Genomic DNA, 25,128 nt, shown 5'->3' with positions numbered 1-25,128 from the left:
CACTCTTGGCATTCTCTTGATGAGCTTCAAGAGGTAGTCACAGGAAATGGTCTTCCAACAATCTTGAAGGAGTTCCCAGAGATGCTTAGCACTTGTTGGCCCTTTTGCCTTCACTCTGCGGTCCAGCCCACCCCAAACCATCTCGATTGGGTTCAGGTCTGGTGACTGTGGAGGCCAGGTCATCTGGAGTAGCACCCCATCACTCTCTTTCTTGGTCAAATAGCCCTTACACAGCCTGGAGGTGTGTTTGGGGTCATTGTCCTGTTGAAAAATAAATGATGGTCCAACTAAACGCAAACCGGATGGAATAGCATGCCGCTGCAAGATGCTGTGGTAGCCATGCTGGTTCAGTATGCCTTCAATTATGAATAAATCCCCAATAGTGTCACCAGCAAAGCACCCCTACACCATCATACCTCCTCCTCCATGCTTCACGGTGGGAACCAGGCATGTAGAGTCCATCCGTTCACCTTTTCTGCATCGCACAAAGACACGGTGGTTGGAACCAAAGATCTCAAATTTGGACTCATCAGACCAAAGCACAGATTTCCACTGGTCTAATGTCCATTCCTTGTGTTCTTTAACCCAAACAAGTCTCTTCTGCTTGTTGCCTGTCCTTAGCAGTGGTTTCCTAGCAGCTATTTTACCATGAAGGCCTGCTTCACAAAGTCTCCTCTTAACAGTTGTTGAAGAGATGTGTCTGCTGCTAGAACTCTGTGTGGCATTGACCTGGTCTCTAATCTGAGCTGCTGTTAACCTGCGATTTCTGAGGCTGGTGACTCGGATAAACTTATCCTCAGAAGCAGAGGTGACTCTTGGTCTTCCTTTCCTGGTGCGGTCCTCATGTGAGCCAGTTTCTTTGTAGCACTTGATGGTTTTTGCAACTGCACTTGGGAACACTTTCTAAGTTTTCCTAATTTTTCGGACTGACTGACCTTCATTTCTTAAAGTAATGATGGCCACTCGTTTTTCTTTACTTAGAATTTGTATTATGGCAAGAAAAAATCAGCTAACAGTCTATTCAGTAGGACTATCAGCTGTGTATCCACCAGACTTCTGCACAACACAACTGATGGTCCCAACCCCATTTATAAGGCAAGAAATCACACTTATTAAACCTGACAGGGCACACCTGTGAAGTGAAAACCATTTCCGGTGACTACCTCTTGAATCTCATCAAGAGAATGCCAAGAGTGTGCAAAGCAGTCATCAAAGCAAAAGGTGGCTACTTTGAAAAACCTAGAGGTCCCGGTCTCAGCATGGTACAGGCCCCAGTCCAGGGCCCCGGGCTCAATCCGGTACAGGCCCCAACCCGAGGCCCCGGCCTCAGACTCAGCCAGAGGACTCAGCCCCTTATAGAGGCCTCAGCCCCATATAGAGGCCTCAGCCCCAGCCAGAGGCCTCAGCCCCATATAGAGGCCTCAGCCCCAGCCAGAGGCATCAGCCCCAGCCAGAGGCATCAGCCCTAGCCAGAGGCCTCAGCCCCAGCCAGAGGCCTCAGCCACAGGCCCCAGCACAGGAACCGGCCAGGCTAAGGGCCTCAGCCAGGCACAGGCCCTGGCCCGGCACCGGCTCCACAGCATCTGACCTCTTCTGCTGCAGCCGTTGACTTCCTGAGGGACCCTGCCTCCTGTGACCCTCTCTCCACTGCCCCCCAGGTAAGATACAATACCTATTCAGACTATAAGATGGACCCCCATCTTATAAAAAATATTTTTTTCTATATTCCACCCTAAAATATGGGGTGCTTCTTATGTTCTGGTGCGTCTTATAGTCCGAAAAATACGGTAGATAGATTTAATTGTCTAAAATAATAATCAAAGCAAAGTATAAATATTTACCATAACAATACACGGAGTGTTACACACACTGGGATTATTCACAGCACATGATACACTACACATATCTAGATATAGGGCTCAGTGTAGTGTATCACATGATGGAATTAGATACACCAGTCCGGGGCATAGCGCACACGATGACGAGATTAAATACACCGGTCTGGGGAGTATCGCACATTTTGTTGGTGACCGCCAGCGATACTGACAAGTACAGTGTCACTGAGGACGGCCGGCAGAGCTGATCCTGACAGATGGTGCTGCTCGCTGTATCATAAACTGGGGTTAGATATGTGGACTGCATCACATGCGCGATTAGATACGCTTAGAGTAACACATGCTGCTATTAGATACAGGACTAAGTGTAGTATATCACATTATGGGATTAGATATTGAACTCAGCAGAGTGTATCATACAGGATGGGATTAGATACACAGTTTGTAATGTATGGAGCAGGGCCACACCTTACACCACTGCTCCTATAGAAGTGGACGGAGCGGGGTCACACATTACACCACTGCTCCCATAGAAGTGGACGGAGAGGGGTCACACATTACACCACTGCTCCCATAGAAGTGGACGGAGAGGGATCACACATTACACCACTGCTCCCATAGAAGTGGACGGAGCGGGGTCACACATGACACCACTACTCCCATAGAAGTGGAGGGAGCGGGGTCACACATGACACCACTGCTCCCATAGAAGTGGACTGAGCGGGGTTACACCTTACACCACTGCTCCCATAGAAGTGGACTGAGCGGGGTCACTTCTATGGGGGGAGGAGAGTTTTTGCTAAAAAAAAACACCAAAAACCTGTTGTCCAAGTATCAAGAATTCCACATATTCACAAAGATCAAATGGAATCTACAGGACGGTGAGGAGTGTGTTTCCAAAGCATACAACCACGTGGAGGTCTGCGGAACTCAGAAAAGCCACAAAGGACCATCCATTGACGGTTGAATCAATCCAGGAGGGGAAAAGCCATTCCTTAGGTGAGAAATGGATTTTATTCTTGACTATTCTAAGAAAAGTAACATATAGTTTAAGTTTGTTCATAGTCATACAGATGCACAATTATGGTCTATTTGTATAGCCAATGTGAAGCAGAGAATCTTAGTATTGATAAAAGGTTTCTCTCTGTAAAAAAGTTAGAGAAAACTTCAAAATGTGATGCTTATGGTCCGTGTGTACAATAATTTAGTCTTCGAAAAAACAGGTGGACACACAAGAGACCAGTCATACTGAGACACAAGACGCTGACGGGGATTACTTTGATTGTCCAAATTGTTTGATTTTGGCAGAACATATTGAACAATTGGAGGATCAAATTGATACTCGGACAGAGTTATTGTCCAAATTACACCAAGACATAAAAAAGGTTTCTGTTCATACAAGATCCAATAGTAAAAGTGAAGATAATACCTCCACATCATTTGTACCAGACACACAAAATCCAGATGTTTCAGGAGAAGCTTTACAGGGAAATGAATTACAAAGGAAAAAATTACATGACAGAGTAGCACGAATCAGGCTTAAAATACACGATCCATTAATGAAAATTGTAAGACATTCCAAAGTACAATGAGAAGATGGATGATTTTGATAATGCCGACATTTTTGAATCTAATAAAGGTAAATTCAATCTTAATGATGAACAAAAAAGACAAGACATTCAGAGTATGGTTACCCTCACATATGGCAAAAAGATTACAGACCACACACAGATTAAATGAGGATAATGAACTGATACATACTACAAAAGAAGACAGACTTAGACAATTGCTATTATTTACCACAGGAGACATGCCCTCTCTTGACATTTTGCATCATTTGAGTGCGAGTATCCATGATGACCCATTTGCTTTTTTGGTCAAATTTGAACAGGCCTATAGAATGGTGATGCCTGTTGGGTCTAATGAGGAACCAACATTGATGATCAAATTGTATGTAACAAAATTCAAGTACCTAGATCCTGTTTCAGTGCATTTGGCTAGTGTTCAGACATCATTGCAGGAGGCAACAACTTTTATCGACAAAATTAGGAGATCCATGAAGCGGAACCAGGTCAAGGCAAAAATAGCTGTAGTTCATGAGGAAAAAGATAGATAACTGACATCCGAAAAAACTCAACCAAAACCTAAACCCACATTAACATCTAGGAACAGAGATTACACTGAACATAGAGGTAAAAATATCACACAGAGGAGCAATATTAATTGTTATTTTTGTGGTATACCTGGACACTTAAAGTGTCAATGCAGAAAATTTTTGAGAGCAGAATCAGAGGCAGGTACATCGGGAACAGGTAAGCTTGGAAGGGGAAACTGACTTATTCCAAAATCATCCAACAAACCTTCCGCCGCTCCATTCCATTCTCCCACATCCCCTCACACTGACAATACACAAACACAGTCACAGTATGCTCCATTAATCAGACAGATCAGAGAAATGACAGTGAAGGAGTCAAATTGCAGGGACAGTGCTTTTAAAAGACACACTGGTCTGCTCCCATCTCCATCTCTCTGACTAGCAAAGAACGCTCCCACACCCCATCCATTGGAATTTGTGACTAGTGTTACATTGGATGAATGTGGAAGACCATTTCTCAATGTGATTTTGGCAGAACAAAGTGCTGTGTTTTTTATTGATACAGGGGCACAATTAAGTGTTAATAACCTTGAGTTGATGGTAAAACCAGAATCTCCAAGTTGTAATATTATCGGATTCAGCTGAAAAGGAAAAACAAAAGCAAAGCTCGTTCCCAATGTTATGTTGGAAATACTTTGTTCTTTCAAAACAGGAATTGACATTTGGTATTGTCGTGATTCTGAAAATATACTTGCCATAGATTTTATGCAGAAATTTGGATGGGTAATTGATCTAGGGAATCAAGTGATCTGGAAAGATTCTAATGGACGTAAACCTGTAGTCATTGGCCTTAGTGAATATAGCCATGTTGGAAGTATTTGCTTGAATGATGTTGTGTCATCAGATCATTTGTGGCCTGAAACTGGTGGTGATGAGGGACTGACTGAAATTGTACAATGTTTTCCTTCTCTTTGGGCTCAGTTCAGGAATGAGGTGGGTACAAAGAAGGATTTTGTTGTGAATGTAGAAGGACGTGATCCTCCTCCACAGCGTCAGTATAAATTGCCTCCAGATTCAATTGGTTCTATGTATAAGATCATACAGGAATTGCTAGCTCAAGGTGTCATACCTAAGGCTAACTCTGTAAGTAGCAATCCTTTATGGTGTGTATTGAAATCTGATGGTAGATATCGAATGATATTGGATTTGGGGATGTTTAATAAACATACTCCCAATGTTGCTCCCATTGTTGCAGATACTCATGACATGATGGCAAGGCTAAATGCAAAGACAAAATATTTCTCTGTACTAGACATCAGTAATGTTTTTTTCAGTATACCTCTTGAAAAGAGCTGTCAGTACAAGTTTGCATTCACTTTCTTGGATGAGCAATATCTGTTTTGCAGGTTACATCAAGGAGCACATTTGTCACCTAGTGTTTTTCATCAGGTGTTGGTAAAGGTATTATCCAGATTTTCTAGGCCTGATTGCATACAGCAATATGTGGTGATATTCTGTTGTCTACTGAGGATAAGGAGTCACATGTTTCTCTTTTGACAGAATTGTTTGAACTGTTGTATGATGCAGGGTTGAAATTTAACACTAAAAAGGTCAAATTGATGCAGACCGAGGTCAGGTTTCTGGGAGTGTTGTTGAGCCCAGCCATTGCAGGAAAGAATAGAGGCAATGCTTCTCTCCCAATCCCAACCACACACAAGGCATTGTGACACTTTTTGGGTCTTGTAAACTATTCTAGGGATTTCATTGAGGATTTTGCTGATAAGGCCAGGCCTTTGTATGATCTTTTGAAAGGTGAAAATAATGATTACTTTGGTCCTTGGGATGTTGAACAACAAACCTCATTTGAACAATTGAAAATGAATTTACATAATGCACCTGCTTTGTCCACAGTAGATCCTTCAGCTCCATTTGCTTTGCAAGTTCACACATCAGACAGCGGTGTCTGCTGTTCTGTTACAATTGCAGGGAGAAGAGTGGAGAATTTTGGGCTATTTTTCTAAGCTTCTCTCATCTGTAGAAAGAGGTTTTGAAATTTGTGCAAGACACTTGGTAGGTGTCTACTTTGCAGTCAAAGCAACTGAACACATTGTTGGTTTCAACCAAATCATTCTGCAAACTCCTCATTCTACACTAAAGCTTCTCTTTGAGAAAAATATCCCAGGTATCCCACATCAGAGATTTGCCCATTGGTTACTGTCATTGTCTTCCAATCAAATTGAGGTAGATTATAAGGCCAAATATGTTCTTCCTCAGTTGATGCAATATGAAGGGCAAACTCATGATTGTCTCCATTCTTTTCAGGATCCGATTCCATCACTTTTCAGACGGTAGGCAGAGGTAACAGATGAAGCAGTCTTTGTAGATGGTTCCAGATTCTATTCAGATGGGCACTATTATACAGGATATGCCATTTTTTATCCCACAAGAAGACAGGTGGTAAAACAAAAGTTACTGAGTCATTTTCAGCTCAGAGGGTAGAGCTAGAAGCAGTAAAAATGGTGCTACAGCTGAATGAGGCTGACGATCAGTGTCCCATTGTAATCTACAGTGATAGCTCCTATGTTGTGAGATCATTGACAGATTACCTGCCAGTTTGGGAAAAAAGAGGCTATGTAGATTCTTCTAGCAAGACTCTTGTACATAGTGACACACTGAAAACAATTTTTGAGATAGCTTCAAAAACCCCTAACGGTTTTGCAATTGTCAAAGTTCCTGCCCATAAAAAGTCTGATGATGATGATCTGTTGGAAATGCAACTGCATATACGTTAGCCAAAGAGGCAGCCCTGACAGGAGAAGAAGTGTTTGAACCTGAACCTCTCGAGGTTTCAGCAGTTCAAAGAACAGACACGCATATCCCTTCTTTTGTGGAAGAACAAGAAAAAGATACAACTCTTGTTGCGTCCCGGGTTTTGTGTCATGACCTAAATGGGGACTTGCGTCCTGTTGTACCAAAACATCTACAGGATGAGTTCACGAGATATAATCATGACAGCTTGGGTCATTTGGGCCAACAGAAATTGTTAGGGATTCTCAGAGAGATTTTACTGGGAAAAGATGGAAGAGACTGTATGAAATATTGTTCAATCATGCCTCATTTGTGCCCAAATTAATCCAAGACAAAAAGGACAGAAATCGCCACTACTGCAAACCGCACCTGCAGATGGTCCATGGTCTACGTTACAAATAGACTATATTGGTTCATTACCATCAGGTAAAAATGGTCTCAGGTATGCATTGGTTGTAGTAGATGTTTTTTCTAAATGGGTTGAAATTTTACCTGTCAAGAAAGATGATGCTTTGTCTATAGCTAGAGCATTAGTTAATCGTGTCTTTTGTACTTGGGGGATCCCAAGAATGATTACCTCTGATCGAGGAAGTCACTTCACAGGAAGAATCATGCGAGCAGTTTGTACTATTCTAGGGGTACAATAGTTTCATGTACCTTACCATCCACAGTCTGCTGGTATTGTGGAAAGGATGAATAGGACAGTAAAATCCAGAATTGCCAAAATGTTATTGAACAAAGGTAATGCTTGGCTGGATGCCTTTTGTACTGTTGAGTGTTAGAGGAACAACTTCCTCCACAACTCCATTTACTCATTTTGAACTAATGACAGGAAGAAAAATGCCATTGATTTTCCCACATGAACCATTTTTGTCCACACCTCAAAAAGATGCTGTTCCAAGGTCCAAATGGTTGCAATTGTTGCAGGAAAACTTGAAAACCTTTCTTCCGCATGAATGCAGAGGATGGAGCCACCATATGAATCCAAATTCAAAAAAGGGGCTCTAGTCATGATTAAATCTTTCAGGAAGAGTGGACCTTGGGAAAGTAACTGGGAGGGTCCCTTTGAAATAATCGACACCATGGGACAAGTTATGATCCTAGTGCAACCAGCATCCAACATGGTTAAAAATATCCGCAGACAACAAAAATTGTGGGTACACGTTGATCAATGCAAATTGTATATTGCAAAATAATGATACTGCATTTCTTTTAGGAAGAAATGGATTCCAATAAGAGCTGGAATACGGAATACCATGTCCTTGATGGAAGGGATTCAACACCAATCCTTCAAGAAAAGAAAAAGTTTCCCAGGAAAAGCTACTATCTGATGGGAACCACATTTCTGCTACTTTGTACTATTTCAATTCTGATCTACACAGAAGACATTTTATATCATGGAACAAATGCTAGTGAAGTGGATGGACATATCAAAGGAACTTTACATTCACGGAAACCAAGAGGATCAAGTATACAAAATCTAATAGATGAAGATAAGCCAGACGATTCAGTAGATATTACTGGGAACATTTGCATGGGTTATGGTGTAAAATGCTGAATTGAGCTACACTTCATACACGACACTTAATATTACATGCTGCCATAGGATCTAAGTCTAAATTTACACAATTACAAGGAGATTAGATACATTATTAGATACATTATGTATCACATGACATGACAGGCATATGGGAATGTAATCCTACAGATGTGTTATACTGGAATATAGAGATAAGAGGTGAAGAGAAAGCTGTGTGGTCGGGTGATATTCCTAATGATATGCTCGCAAAAGGGAAAGTTAGAACATCCGAAACAGAGATTATGTTAAAGACACAACTTTTGGGGAAATTTTTTTATCCTTCATTACTTTCTATTACAGAAGGAGATGAAGATTGGGTAAAAACATGGAACTTCCAGCTAACCAGAGAATCAGTACAAGTATCTGTAGTTTTTACAGTAACAAATACTATCGCTCCAGAAGTAAGGGTTGCACCACAAGCAGAACATAGTCAAGAAAATATGTCGTCTCTTTTATTGAAATGCAACACAAGGTTAGAGTTACCTCCCGAGTCTTTGTTAACATGGACCAGAAACAAAATATTTTTGGGAAGTTTTTCAAATGGTCCAACAAATGTTATACATAGAAGTCAATACGGGAATGTGAGATGGTTGCATAAGAATTTTGATTTTTCTCTAGATAATCCATCTCCTAAGGATTCGGGACTTTACCAATGTTGTGTTTTAAGTAAAAATAATTACAAACAATGTAAAGATGTAAATGTTTGGTCAGCAGTAGATAATGTATGTACACAGACAAGATTTCAACCATCTACTCCTTTCCAAATCAATCAATTCCAATCTAAATGGTCATGGGGGATTCCCTGTTAAGAGGAACAGAGGCCGCTATCTGCAGACCAGACATAACCTCAAGAGAAATGTGCTGTCTTCCTGGAGCAAAAATTAAAAAATTAAAGATGTGTCTGACAGGATATCAAGACTCTTCAGACCTACAGATCACTACCCATTCCTGCTAATATATGTGGGGACAAATGACACCGCAAGAAAGGACCTGGAAACCATCTGCAGTGACTTTGAAGACTTAGGCAAGAAAGTGAAAGAATTGGGAGCGCAGGTGGTCTTCTCATCCATCCTCCCAGTGGATGACCATGGAACAATGAGGTGGAATAAGATTCTACAGGTGAACAACTGGCTACGTCGATGGTGCCGTCAACAAGGATTTGGATTTCTGGATCACGGGATGAATTACCTATACGATGGACTACTTGCTAGAGATGGGGTGCACCTTACGAAGACTGGAAAACATGTATTTGGAAGTCGCCTTGCTACACTCATCAGGAGAGCTTTAAACTAGAACAATGTGGGAAGGGAAGCAAAAGGCCAGAAAAAGCCATACAGCTGACAAATACTATTGAGATCTCTGCTACTGGAAGTGGAAAGAAAGAACAAAGACAAAAAAATCTAAATAAAAATATGGGAGGAAGAGAAACCAATCACAAACTAAAATGTTTTTATACAAATGCACAAAGCATGGGCAACAAACAAGGAGAATTGGAACTACTAATGCAGGAAAAGAAATATGATGTCATTGGAATCACTGAAACTTGGTGGGACGATACACATGATTGGAATAAAAGGCTAAAAGGATACAACTTATTTGCAAGAAACAGAATTGATAAACGAGGAGGAGGTGTCGCATTGTATGTTAGAAAAGCGTATATCTGCACAGAGATTGAAGCTTCAGAGACTGGGAGTTCTGTGGAAACTGTTTGGGTAAGAATACAAGGAGAGAACAACGGAAAGGACACCATTGTAGGCATTTACTACAGGCCACCTGGGCAAGCTGAAGATATGGATGAACTCTTTATGTATCAAATGAACAAGTTCTCCAAAAAATATGACGTAGTGGTCATGGGAGATTTCAACTATCCAGACATTTGTTGGGAATCTCTCTCAAGTAAAACTAACAGGTCAAGCAAATTCTTATCCTCTCTTGCTGACAACTTTATCTTCCAAAAGGTAGGGGAGAAAACAAGGGGATCTGCTACTTTGGATCTAATCCTTATAAACAGGGACGAAATGGTTGAGGAGGTAAAGGTGGCTGGGACCCTAGGAGGCAGCGATCATGCTATTATAGAATTTTGGATAACTAGAGGAGGAAGACATGTGAAGACTCAAACTTCAAGGTTAGATTTTAGAAAGGCAGATTTTAAGAGACTCAGAAAGAGAATAGGAGGGATCCAATGGCTGGATGTCCTTAAGGACAAAAATGTCCAGGAAGGATGGGAAATTTGTAAAAATGAGATTCTCAAAGCACAATCGTTAACAATCCCGAAAAGTAGGAAGAATGGGAAGCATTTAAGGAAACCAGGATGGATGAACACAGAACTTAAACACATGCTAAAAAGAAAGAAAGAAATGTTTATTAAATGGAAAGAGGGAGGCATATCTAAAGAAGATTATAATGCAGTCTGCAGATCCTGCAGGGCACGTATCAGGTTAGCTAAAGCTGACAATGAATTAAGGCTTGCAAGAGATGTCAAAAGCAATAAAAAAGGATTTTGGGGGTATGTCAAAAGTAAAAGAAAAGTCAAAGATGCTATAGGATTTTTACAGGATGAAAATGGAGAAATGGTAAGAGAGGATGGTGAGAAGGCCGAACTTTTTAATTCCTATTTTGCATCTGTTTTCTCTCAGAAAGAAAATGTAACATCAACTGATTTTCACTGTCCTTTTAAAGGAATAGAAGAATCCAAGTTATCTGTAAACAGAAAGATTGTGAGGGAATATTTAGCTAACATAAATGAGTTCAAGTCTCCAGGTCCAGATGAATTACACCCCAGAGTACTGAAGGAGATCGTAGAAGAAATATTAGAACCACTCTCCATAATCTTTGAAAATTCTTGGAGAACAGGAGAAGTCCCAGAAGACTGGAGAAGAGCAAATGTTGTTCCTATCTTCAAAAAGGGGAAGAAGGTGGACCCAGGGAACTATAGGCCGGTGAGTCTGACTTCTATACCAGGAAAGATCTTTGAACAAATTATTAAACATCGTGTATGTAAGTACCTGGATAAGAATGAAGTGATTAACCAGAGTCAGCATGGGTTTGTAACTAACAAGTCATGTCAGACTAACTTAATTTCCTTCTATGACAGAATCACTGACTGGGTGGATCAGGGAAATGCTGTAGATATAGTATATCTTGACTTCAGCAAAGCATTTGACAAAGTATCTCACACCATCCTTATTGAAAAAATGACCAAGTATGCAATGGACCAGGCAACTGTTAGGTGGATTCATAACTGGCTTAGTGATCGGACTCAAAGGGTGGTTGTAAATGGCTTCACATCCAGCTGGATGAATGTCTCAAGTGGGATACCACAGGGCTCTGTCCTGGGACCTGTATTGTTCAACATCTTCATCAATGATTTAGATGAAGGAATTGAGGGTAAACTGATTAAATTTGCTGATGACACAAAGCTAGGAGGGATAGCTAATACTAGAGAAGAGAGAGAGAGGATTCAAAAAGACCTAAATAAACTGGAGCAGTGGGCAGCAACCAACAGAATGGTTTTTAACAGGGAAAAATGCAAAGTACTACATCTGGGCAATAAAAATGAAAAAAGCATATACAGAATGGGAGGAATAGAGCTAAGCAACAGTACATGTGAAAAAGACTTAGGTATACTAATAGATCATAGACTGAACATGAGTCAACAGTGTGATGCAGCAGCAAAAAAGGCAAATACAATTCTGGGATGTATTAACAGAAGCATACAGTCTAGATCACGTGAAGTCATTATCGGTCTTTACTCCTCTTTGGTCAGACCTCATCTGGAATACTGTGTACAGTTTTGGGCACCACATTTTAAAAAAGACATAGACAAACTGGAACAAGTTCAGAGAAGAGCGACCAGAATGGTGACTGGTCTGCAAACCATGTCCTATGAGGAACGGTTGCAGGATTTGGGAATGTTTAGCTTGCAAAAAAGAAGACTGAGAGGAGACTTAATAGCTGTCTACAAATATGTCAAGGGCTGTCACATTGTAGAAGGATCATCTTTATTCTCATTTGCACAGGGAAAGACTAGAAGCAACGGGATGAAACTAAATGGGAGGAGACACAGATTAGATATTAGAAAAAACTTTTTGACAGTTAGGGTGATTAATGAGTGGAACAGGCTGCCACGAGAGGTGGTGAGTTCCCCTTCAATGGACGTCTTCAAACAGAGGCTGGACAGACATCTGTCTGAGATGATTTAGTGAATCCTGCTTTGAGCAGGGGGTTGGACCAGATGACCCAGGAGGTCCCTTCCAACTCTACCATTCTATGATTCTATGATTCTATTAAACCTCTATTAAGGGATGGAGTGTTGATGACTATGGTCTGGACTTTTAACATGTCTAGTTGGAAAATCTCATCCAGATATCCCCAGTGTCAATCACATCTCATTAACATGGAAATGGGAATAGAACAATGGTTTGGGAGAAGAACGTCAACACAGGTTAGAAGTAAGAGGGGGATATTAGAAGGTATTTTGGGGGGATTAGGAACAGTGGGAAGTTTAATTAACACTATGGACATCCGACATACATACACTTAAATCAGATTTAGAAAATATTGGGTATATTGGAGGCAAAGGAGTAAAAAATTTGAAAAGTTTGCATCAACTCCTTGAGAAGATGGTTTTGAACACTGCTGCTGTGTTGGGATCTTCAGTGTCACATCTACAAGATGCTACTTTAGCTCTAATAGAAAGTGAACAGGAATCCCAAGTGACCGGAGCATGTCTAGAAATTCAGATTGAATACTCCACCAATCTGAAAATGATTGCACAGGCATTGCAAAGTAGAATTACACCTTTAGGAATAATGTGAAATTTGCCTACAGAATATAATTTTGCGTTAAATCACACAGATTTGTGGGTAAATAAGTGGTTAGGATGTGAACAGAACATTTGTATAGGAACACTAATCCCAATATCGGGAAGAGAAGAAACCATGGTTCCTATTACTGTTCTGGGCATTCCTGTTAGTAATACACAATTACTATATTATCTATTACAGTACACAGATTTTGCATTTGATGGTACCAACACTGGACAATTAGACATTTCTTCATACTTACATTTTGTTTCTAAGGTAATGTGTCTACCTGGACAGGATAAAGTCATTTATAACTTGTGTTTCCATAATCATACCTCATGTCATGCCAGAGTTGAGAATGTGCACACGATACATGATTTGGTGACCCCAATAAGCTCAAACAAAATTTGTTTCCAAGTTATGTCCAAAAAAGAAGTTGTTTCTGTATTCTTCTCATCTTGTGTACATGCTGAAAATCTGACCATAGTTTTCACATTTCCCTCCGTACAATATAAACCTATCTCCAAGAAGGAAGTATTAATATTACGTCAATAGGGACAAGAAATCTGAAAATCCTTCCTATACAGTTCAGTTTGTCACAAATACACTGCTCAAAAAAATAAAGGGAACACTTAAACAACAGAATATAACTCCAAGTAAATCAAACTTCTGTGAAATCAAACTGTCCACTTAGGAAGCAACACAGATTGATAATCAATTTCACATGCTGTTGTGCAAATGGAAAAGACAATAGATGGAAATTATGTTCAATTATCAAGACACCCTCAATAAAGGAGTGGTTCTGCAGGTGGGGACCACAGACCACATCTCAGTACCAATGCTTTCTGGCTGATGTTTTGGTCATTTTTGAATGTTGGTTGTGCTTTCACACTCGTGATAGCACGAGACGGACTCTACAATCCACAGAAGTTGCTCAGGTAGTGCAGCTCATCCAGGATGGCACATCAATGCGAGCTGTGGCAAGAAGGTTTGCTCTGTCTGTCAGCGTAGTGTCCAGAGGCTGGAGGAGCTACCAGGAGACAGGCCTGTACACCAGGAGATGTGGAAGGGGCCGTAGGAGGGCAACAACCCAGCAGCAGGACTGCTACCTCCGCCTTTGTGCAAGGAGGAACAGGAGGAGCACTGCCAGAACCCTGCAAAATGACCTCCAGCAGGCCACAAATGTGCATGTGTCTGCAAAAACAGTTAGAAACCGACTCCATGAGGGTGGTATGAGGGCCCGATGTCCACAGATGGGTGTTGCACTCACAGCCTAACACCGTGCAGGACGCTTGGCATTTGCCACAGAACACAACACCAGGATTGGCAAAGTATCAACTGGCGCCCTGTGCTCTTCACAGATGAAAGCAGGTTCACACTGAGCACATGTGACAGACGTGACAGAGTCTGGAGACGCTGTAGAGAGTGATCTGCTGCTTGCAACATCCTTCAGCATGACCGGTTTGGCAGTGGGTCAGTAATGCTGTGGGATGGCATTTCTTTGGAGGGACTTACAGCCCTCCATGTGCTCGCCAGAGGTAGCCTGACTGCCATTAGGTACCGAGATGAGATCCTCAGACCCCTTGTGAGACCATATGCTGGTGCGGTTGGCCCTGGGTTCCTCCTAATGCAGGACAATGCAATGCCAGACCTCATGTGGCTGGAGTGTTTCAGCAGTTCCTGCAAGATGAAGGCATTGAAGCTATGGACTGGCCCACCCGTTCCCCACACCTGAATCCAATTGAGCACATCTGGGACATCATGTCTCTCTCCATCCACCAAAGTCACGTTGCACCACAGACTGTCCAGGAGTTGGCGGATGCTTTAGTCCAGATCTGGGAGCAGATCCCACAGGAGACCATCCGCAACCTCATCAGGAGCATGCCCACGTGTTGTAGAGAGGTCATACATGCACGTGGAGGCCACACAGAATACTGAGCCTCATTTTGACTTGTTTTAAGGTCGTTACATCAAAGTTGGATCAGCCTGTAGTGTGTTTTACTACTTTAATTTTGGGGGTGACTCCAAATCCAGGCCTCCATTGGTTAATAAATTTGATTTCCATTGATGATTTTTGTCTAATTTTGTTGCCAGCACCTTCAACTTTGTACAGAACAAAGTATTCAATGAGAATATTTCATTCATTCAGATCTAGGATGTGTTATTTGAGTGTTCCCTTTATTTTTTTGAGCAGTGTATATAATTTCCCTTGGGATATGTGGACATATGAGATAAAGACAAAGGTTTGTTAAATTTGTTAACAAAACAACTAAAAGAAGCTGAAATTGTATTCCGACATGAACAAGGCCATTTAAATGATATTGAACATGAATGGACAAGTATGTCAGGCTCATCTTGGTGGAAAAATCTAGGAAGATCAGTAACTAGTTGGTCACAGTCTTCAGCAAAAATGGCTGCAGGAAGTGTATTAACAAATCCAATCATAATCATATTTATTTTGATCTTGCTGTGCATTTTTTATCAGATTTTTATGTGTAAAATTAAGAAAATATATTAAAAGATAAAGACAGAAATGAAAAAGGAAGATGGTCTTTATTTTTAATTTAGAAGTTTTTGGGAACTCAGATGACGTTCAATACAGGAGTTGATACAAGGTTTTCAGAATAAAGAATGAATGTGATACGAATGGTGAGAGAATGAGTTTAGGATTGATTATGATATTTCTTATATCATAATCAGGGGGGACTGTAAAATATTAATCTCTTATGATAAAATAAATACATAATAAGAAACTTTGAAGCTCTGGTTCGAACCATATTCAGTTTTAAACATTTTTAGAGCGAGACTGAGGGGTTATTTTGAAGATCTTGGCAGAGACACCTGTTCTGTACGTCAAACCTATAGGGCTCTTGTCAATATGGGTTATTTGGAGATAACTAATGATCCTTAAAGGTCACTAGCCATATGTTTAAAATATACCAACATAAAGTAATTGTGCACGTAGCCAAAAGGCATATTCCATGAGTTACTAGTTTTGTTCTAACATGGTAGAAGTTACTAATATACCAGAAAGCCGCCATATTGGGTTATGAAACTGTAAAAATAATCTCCTAATCTCCAATGTATGTCTGTGAGGCGAGATGGTATATAAGCAGAGGCAGACATGAATGGGCAGCTGTCTCATACCTTGAGAATCTCCACCACGGACCATCTCATGCTGTATACTTAAGAACTTATGAATGTTGTTTTCTCTCTTATAACCTGATACTTCTTTCTGTGCTATCCACTATTTTTTTCCTTATTTTGTAACCACTTTTGAATAAACCTTAAACAAGCTTTTGTTTTATCCACACAATTCAATATTGCTTTCCTTCCTATCCTCACTGTACTCTTACTCCAATGTAAGCCTTATATTTGTAACAGTGATGGAAAAGTATCATAGTCTTTAGTAAGTGGGCAGCTCCTCACACATCGTACACACGCGGCTCCGCTCCGTACACACGGCTCCGCTCCATACACCTCAAACACATGGCTCCGCACACCTCGTACATGCGCGCCTCCGCTCCGCACACCTCGTACAAGCGCGCCTCCACTCCGTACACCTCGTACACGTGCGCCTCCGCTCCGTACACCTCGTACACACACGCCTCCACTCTGTACACCTCAAACACATGGCTCTTCACACCTCGTACACACGGCTCCGCTCCATACACCTCAAACACATGGCTCCGCACACCTCGTACATGCGCACCTCCGCCCCGTACACACAGGCCTCCGCTCCGTACACCTCGTACACACGGCTCCGCTCCATACACCTCAAAGACATGGCTCCTCACACCTCGTACATGCGCGCCTCCGCTCCGTACACCTCGTACACACACGCCTCCGCTCCATACACCTCAAACACATGGCTCCTCACACTTCATACACACGGCTCCGCTCCATACACCTCAAACACATGGCTCCTCACACCTCATACACATGCGCCGTCGCACACCTCATACAAACGCGCCTCCATTCCGTACACCTCAAACACATGGCTCCTCACACCTCGTACACATGCGCCTCCGCTCCGCACACCTCGTACACACACGTGCCTCCGTTCCCTACACCTCGTACACACGCGACTCCGCTCCGTACACCTCGTACACACGCGCCTCCGCTCCGTACACCTCGTACACATGCGGCTCCGCTCCATACACCTCGTACACATGGCTCCGCTCCGTACACCTCGTACACACGTGGCTCCGCTCCGTACACCTCGTACACACGTGGCTCCGCTCCGTACACCTCGTACACATGCGACTCCGCTCCGTACATCTCGTACACACGCGGCTCCGCTCCGTACACCTCGTACACATGCGGCTCCGCTCCGTACACACGGCTCTGCTCCGTACAACTTGTATACGCGCGGCTCTGCTCCGTACACCTCGTACACACGCGACTCCGCTCCGTACACCTCGTACACATGCGGCTCTGCTCCGTACACCTCGTACACGCGCGGCTCTGCTCCGTACACCTCGTACACGCGTGGCTCCGCTCCGTACACCTCGTACACGCGCGGCTCCGCTCCGTACACCTCGTACACGTGCGGCTCCGCTCCGTACACCTCGTACACGCGCGGCTCCGCTCCGTACACCTCGTACACGCGCGGCTCCGCTCCGTGCACCTCGTACACACGCGGCTCCGCTCTGTGCACCTCGTACACGCGCGGCTCCGCTCCGTACACCTCGTACACGCGCGGCTCTGCTCCGTACACCTCCTACACGCGCGGCTCTGCTCCGTACACCTCGTACACACGCGGCTCCGCTCCGTACACCTCGTACACACACGGCTCTGCTCCGTACACCTCGTACACACGCGGCTCAGCTCCGTACACCTCGTACACACACGGCTCTGCTCCGTACACCTCGTACACACGCGGCTCCGCTCCGTACACCTCGTACACGCGCGGCTCTGCTCCGTACACCTCGTACACACGCGGCTCTGCTCCGTACACCTCGTACACACGCGGCTCTGCTCCGTACACCTCGTACACACGCGGCTCCGCTCCGTACACCTCGTACACACGCGGCTCCGCTCCGTACACCTCGTACACACGCGGCTCTGCTCCGTACACCTCGTACACACACGGCTCTGCTCCGTACACCTCGTACACACGCGGCTCTGCTCCGTACACCTCGTACACACACGGCTCTGCTACATCCACACTGTAAACCCCTCCTGACCCCACACAAACTTCAGCTCATCCAGCACCATGACAACCAGCACAGCAGAGTCCTGCATCCACTGAGGCCCCTGATCATGTGACCCCTGACTCCTCCCCTCCTGTGACCTCATCACAGCTCCTGTGCGCACAGAGCAGCCATATATGTGGTGGCGGCTCTGCAGGTGGAGGTATGTGGAGATTCCCCATTATTGGGTGCAGGGGGCATTAACCCCTTCAGCACAGAGACTCTTTTGGGGTCTTGTGTTGCCCCTTTATAAGAATCATAAGGTTTTTGTTCTGTTTCCTGTAATAGATACATACGACCCAACTATGGAGACAGGAAGGGAGGAAACATATTGTTCTCAAAGTACAGGGCCCCTTTACTGGCCCCACAGTGTAATGCCCCCATTATACCCCTTATGCAGGATGTATGATGCCCCCCACAGTGTAATGCCCCCATTATACCCCTTATGCAGGATGTATGATGCCCCCCACACAGTGTAATGCCCCCATTATGCTACTTATACAGTATGAATGATGCACCCACACAGTGTAATGCCCCCATTATGCCCCTTATGCAGTATGTATGGTGCCCCACACAGTGTAATGCCCCCATTATGCCCCTTATGCAGTGTGTATGATGCCCCCCACAGTGTAATGTTCCCACAGTACCACCTGAGGTTTTACAGTTGGAATAATCCCTCTGGAGTTGGTTTTCCTTTTGCCTGCTCCCCTCGAGCATGTATACTTGCATGTAGGGGAGCAGGCCTTACTAGATATCGAGGCTTTGTACAGTAATATACTGCATGAGGATGGTATCAGAGGAGCAAGACGTTTCTTGAAATCAAGATCAATAGAGTGTAGCAGACATTATGACTTCATGGAGGATCTTCTAAAATTCACTCTTACTCATAACTTCTTTCTTTTTGACAGGAAGTACTTCCACCAGCTCAGGGGTACTGCGATGGGGAGCCCCTGTGCCCCCTCGTATGCTAACCTATTCCTGTGCTGGTGGGAGGAAACCACAATATTCAGGGATGATCATAAGTGGTGGCATCCATATATTGGGGTATGGTATAGATATATTCACAAAATTTTTCTAATCTGGTCAGGGACGAGTGAAAAGTTTATTGAATTTGTTAGGGAACTCAACGTCAATAGAGTGGGCCTTAGATTTATATCAGAATTCAACTATTACCAGTTGCCTTTCCTGAATGTACCAATCAAGAAAGTACGGGATAAGACCATAGGTACACTCATCTATCATAAACCTACAAGCACTAATAAACTATTGAAGTGGTATAGTCACCACCCCATCCTCCTTAAAAAAAAGCAATATCCAAGGGCCAATTTTTACGGTTGAGAAGAGACAGCTCTAATGTCACAGATTTTAATATACAGGCAATAGACATGAACACCAGATTCATGAAAAAAGGGTACCAACAGTACATTTTGGATTCCGCACGATTGTTTTCAGAAAAACAGGATAGACAGACACTCCTCCATACCTAACCAAGAGACCAAGAAAAAGATGGGATAACACGAGTAATAGGAACTTAAAAGAATCAGAGTGACCATATCTTTAATATCCTCAGAAAACCCTGGCCGACCTGGACCTGAGGGTGCTGTGGGATCTACTCCCACAATAAGTTTCAGAAAGGGTTGGTCAATTAGGGACTGTTTAGTGCATATTTTCTATAAAAACCTGCACCCAAGTGGACTTGGCTGGATAGAAGAACCTCGAGAAAGTTGTATATGTAATTGGATGAGACCATGTAAATATTTCTCGAGTTCCTCTACAGGTAAAATCTTTTTCCAGAGAGATTATTCCAACTGTAAAACCTCAGGACTTTTATATATGGCCACATGCACCTGTCCCCTAGATTATGTTTGCACGACCAAGAGTTAGTATAGGAGGAGGGTGGGGGGCATTTGGGCGAAATACGCCATGGTCGGGACACCCCATTAGTGAGACACATGAACAGTGCACATTGAGGTGAAACAAGAGACATCTCCTTTTGCATCATTGAGATGGTTAAACCCAATGTGAGAGGAGGTGATTTCAATAGATGTATCCTCAAAAAGGAAAGTAAGTGGATTTCCAGACTGGATTCACGAGCCCCTAAGGGACTCAATGAGCAAATTTCCTATGCCTGTTTTGTATGAATACAGACCCATTCTGGATTACATTTTTTGGATTTTATACTCTACCCATTGCTACTCAGTTCCCTGTGAATATGGTTCACATATTGTTTTACTTCATCAAGAGATCTGAGCTTCTATATCAGAATTATTTCTTATCAGTTATATCCCACTTATACTATTAAGTAACTAACAAGTGTGGTGATCCTTGTGTATGTCTAATTATGCAATAGGGGTCAAATATGACCATTTAGGAATTTACTGTGGGCCACCATCCCATATTTTCTGTAGTGATAAAGTAGATCTACACGCCTATTGCATGATGGGAGGATGTGCAATACTTGTTTTTAGTCTCCCATGACGCTGATCTCAGAGATAGGATTTTTCTGTTGGTGGAATGCAATCCAATATCATATGTGCTCCGGTGTGGAGTGCAGACATCTGGGCATGCGCAATCGCGGACAATGATCCTAGATGCACGCTGGTGTGGAATTATAACTACGACCATGCGCAGTCACAGGTATGAGTGGCTTGGCCGCAATCAGTTTATCTGGCATTTCAGTGTAAAGCACGTCACTTCCCAACATGCACACTAGGGGATGGACATTATCGGTCCTCTAGCTCATGAGAAGTAGCGCAGGCACAGTACATTATTGTAGACATACTCCATTCTGTATATCCTGTGACAATTCACCTCTAGGAATGGGAATGGGCCTCCTAGTCTGGGAGGGGTTTTGGATGAATTGGGCTATTTAAACATGGACACCTGGCTATTAGGCACACTATGCTGAACATCATGAATTATCATCCCAGTATCAAGCCTCCTGATGAACCTGTTGGGGGAAATGCGTTGAGGTGGATTATTGAAACATTCTCTGAGTACCATACCCTTTTCTTTATACATATAGTAGGGGTTTTACTCACTTGGATGCGACGGGAGGAAAATATGAGGCATGTTCCTTTAAAAGTTCATGTGGGTTTATTGCTTCATAAACCCAGAAGCCAAACAGAAAAGCAAATAGCCTTTAGATCAGGCAAACAAAGTAAATGTCCTTAGTGTAGCATACCTGGCGGCGTTCTTGCATGGTGTTCCATCTCTCATCATGCAAGATCGCAAACTTCATCTCCCGCCCAGCTTCCTGGTCTGGCTTCTTTCCTTGTGCTCTGCTCTGCTCCACTTTGGCTGCATAGGGCGACGCCCGCTGAACTTCCTGTTTCTTGTACCTGCTGCGGACACGCCCCTGTTGCACCTTCAGCCTATTGCTGTCCATCTTTGGGTATTTATACCACCTTCTTCCTCAAGATGGCGCCTGAGCATTGTTTCTTGTCAGTTGGCTTTTTGTCTCTGACATGCCAGGTCCTATCCTGTTTTCCTGCCTGTTTTCCAGTTCTGTGTCTGAACTGTGGTCTGTTCTTGTGAACACGCCTCTTGCCTGTTCTTTCGCCTTCTAGGGGCCGTATTCCTAGATCTGCCTGTCTGTGCCTTGCAGTATCTGTTCCCGTCTGAACAGAGTCCTGTTTGTGTCTCTGCCTTGCGGTATCTGTTCCCGTCTGAACAGAGTCCTGTTTGTGTCCCTGCCTTGCGGTATCTGTTCCCGTCTGAACAGAGTCCTGTTTGTGTTCCTGCCTTGCGGTATCTGTTCCCGTCTGAACAGAGTCCTGTTTGTGTTCCTGCCTTGCGGTATCTGTTCCCGTCTGAACAGAGTCCTGTTTGTGTTCCTGCCTTGCTGTCTCTGTTCCCGTTCCTCTGTTCCCTGTTGTCTGTGCCTCGTTTCTACTTTAACCTTGTCTCCCTTTTCCCTCTATGTCTGTTTTCTGCGTCTTTCTGCAGAGTCTGAACCCGCTCCTAAATTCCTTCTCGTCGTCTCTGTACCTCTGTTGTGAATATAGTGTACGCTCGCTACTTCTATGTAAGTACTGTGCGTGCTTCTGGTTCTGCCTTTCCTTCTCCGTCTGTTCTTTGTGAACAGAGTCCTATCCCCTTGCCTTGTTTACCGCTCTGCGGTGTCCGCTCTGCTCCTGCTTAGCTTGCCGCTCTTGCGGTTTCTGCTCTGCTCCTGCCTTGTTTACCGCTCTGCGGTGTCCGCTCTGCTCCTGCTTAGCTTGCCGCTCTTGCGGTTTCTGCTCTGCTCCTGCCTTGTTTACCGCTCTGCGGTGTCCACTCTGCTCCTGCTTAGCTTGCCGCTCTTGCGGTTTCTGCTCTGCTCCTGCCTTGTTTACCGCTCTGCGGTGTCCGCTCTGCTCCTGATTAGCTTGCCGCTCTTGCGGTTTCTGCTCTGCTCCTGCCTTGTTTACTGCTCTGTGGTGTCCGCTCCGCTCCTGCTTAGCTTGCCGCTCTTGCGGTTTCTGCTCTGCTCTTGCCTTGTTTACCGCTCTGCGGTGTCCGCTCTGCTCCTGCTTAGCTTGCCGCTCTTGCGGTTTCTGCTCTGCTCCTGCCTTGTTTACCGCTCTGCGGTGTCCGCTCTGCTCCTGCTTAGCTTGCCGCTCTTGCGGTTTTCACTCTGCTCTTGCCTTGCTTGCCGCTCCTGCGGTTTCTGCTCTGCTCTTATCTTGCTTACTGCTTCTGCGGTTTCCGCCCTGCCCTGCTTCTGCCCGCTGCTCCGGCAGTCCTGTCCTGCCCTGCTTGTGCTCGCTGCTCCTGCAGCCCCGTCCTGCTCTGTTCTTGCCCACCGCTTCGGGCGTTCCCTCTCTGCTGTGGTTGTCTACCGCATCTGCGGTTCTGTGACCCAGTCTGTACTGGGTCTTAACCTCTCTGTGCTCCAGCCCATCCTTTCGGCCAGTACCTCCCTGCCTGCATACTCGCCTGTATCCACCCATCTGCATACCTGCCGTGTTTGCTTACATCCACCAGTCTGTGCCAGCCTAACCTGCCTGTTCCAGTAATCCTAGTGTGGGTCAACCCCCGTGTCCGGAGTTTGACCTGGAGTAGCACCTGGTCCCTCTGCCCGGTTTCTCCCTGGTGCACTGGCGTCGTATGCCGTCATGCCACCTTGGTCGGATCGGCCAGATACTTAGTCACGCCCCTCCAGGCACTCTCCGGTCCATGGTCCAGTGGAACCACAACACCCGCACACGCCAGTCAGTCCGGGCGTGTGCATAACACTTAGCATGTTTCTGCTCAGCCAGGCCTGTGTGCCACACAAGCTGGGGTAGTGTCCAGTGTCCTGGCTTGGTCTGAAGACAAACATACACAGGAGGCCTTCTCCCTCCAAACACACAGACCATGTGCCAAACAACAGCCTCCATTTTATAGGCTGTTAACCACACCCAGAGGTGAGGTATGTGGGTAGCTGGACCCGCCCATTCTCTCCTAGCTACCTGTAACCCGGCTCCCAGGTGCACCGAACAATCCTCTTAGTGCTTATGTGCCCTAGAGAAACACTCCGGGTTACATCACAGAGACCAGCCATCTCTGTGACACATGCCTCCCATCGACTACGAGACCATTAGCCACCTTACAATACCTTGATATGTATCTGGTTTTATGACTACCTCACGGCTGATTAAAGGGAATCTGTCACCCCCTGGGACTTATCTGACTTCTACTATGGGCATACATGTCATAGCAATGTGAATCTATACATCTATGCCTCATATTAGAGTTTCTTTTGCTGTGAAATGGCTTTTTATTATTCAGTGAAGATTCCAATGCTTGCTGGCCGGGGGACGAGAAGAAATCCCCGCCTACTGTGTTAATTAAAATATTTCCCACCTCCCCTGCACATCACAGTACCCTGTGACGTGCAGTCACCATGTCCAGATCCCACGACTGCGCGCTTTTTACGGTAGTGACGAACTTGTACTGTGTACTAAGCAGTTATAGTACTGAAGGGATCTTGTGCCCAGGCGCCGGGAAGTCACCATGACTCGCCAGTGCCTGTGCACAAGATCCCTGCAGCACTATGATTGCCTAGTACACAGTACCACTGTGCCTTCCGTAAGAAGTGAAGTGCGCGGGACCTGGACATGGTGACTACACGTCACAGGGCATTTCTTCCCGGCCCGCAAGCATCGGAATCTTCACTGAATAAAAAGCCTTTTCACAGCAAACAGACCTCTAATATGAGGCATACAGGTAAGTATAGATTCACATTTATATCACCTATATGCCCATATTAGAGGTTAGATAAGTCCCAGCGAGTGACAGATTCCCTTTAATCAGCCGTGGGGTAGTCGTTGAAGTGGATTCCCTTTAATAAATACTCACTTAGCCCCATTCTTGGTGCAGGTACTAATGAATCCAGGACCTATGAGATTTTTACCAAATGATAGTTGGATAGTTAGGGGGTGTATCATCCATAGCGTCGGCCCATACGGCCACTATGGTGCCCGTGAAAAAACACAGATTTTGAGCTTGGTTTAAATTGGTATCCATGCAGCACATAGACGCATGTTTACTATGGCCATAAATCAGAAAAAAACTATAAAGAAAAATTATCATAAACCCTACTGTAAATAAATAAATAAAAAGCAAAAGTGCATTTCAATAAATTAGGGTTCTTATCGACACTGTTTTTGATCAAAAATAGCATGAAATCTATCCCACCATAGCAAGGTGCACCCATTCGAGATAATCCTACTCTGTATAATATTAAAAACCTTACCATGTGTGAAAGCCTCAAACTTCTGTGTGTGAATCAGACATGAGATCTAACGTGATAGAAGATTACAGTCCGGGGAAGACGGGAAACATT

The 25,128-nt window shown here is 44.1% G+C and overlaps 1 protein-coding gene across 1 annotated transcript in view; it reads right to left on the bottom strand.

Moving 5' to 3' along the window:
* Positions 1-25,128, bottom strand: part of LOC141178644 (uncharacterized) — a 1,052,471-nt gene that overhangs the window by 657,464 nt on the left and 369,879 nt on the right. The gene's annotated exons all lie outside the window — the stretch shown is intronic.

Source organism: Phyllobates terribilis, unplaced genomic scaffold (assembly GCF_046119375.1).
Source record: "Phyllobates terribilis strain yellow unplaced genomic scaffold, ASM4611937v1 Scaffold_29__1_contigs__length_15306474, whole genome shotgun sequence".
In the NCBI taxonomy this organism is placed as follows: domain Eukaryota; kingdom Metazoa; phylum Chordata; class Amphibia; order Anura; family Dendrobatidae; genus Phyllobates; species Phyllobates terribilis.
This window is presented reverse-complemented; position numbering and strand designations above follow the sequence as displayed.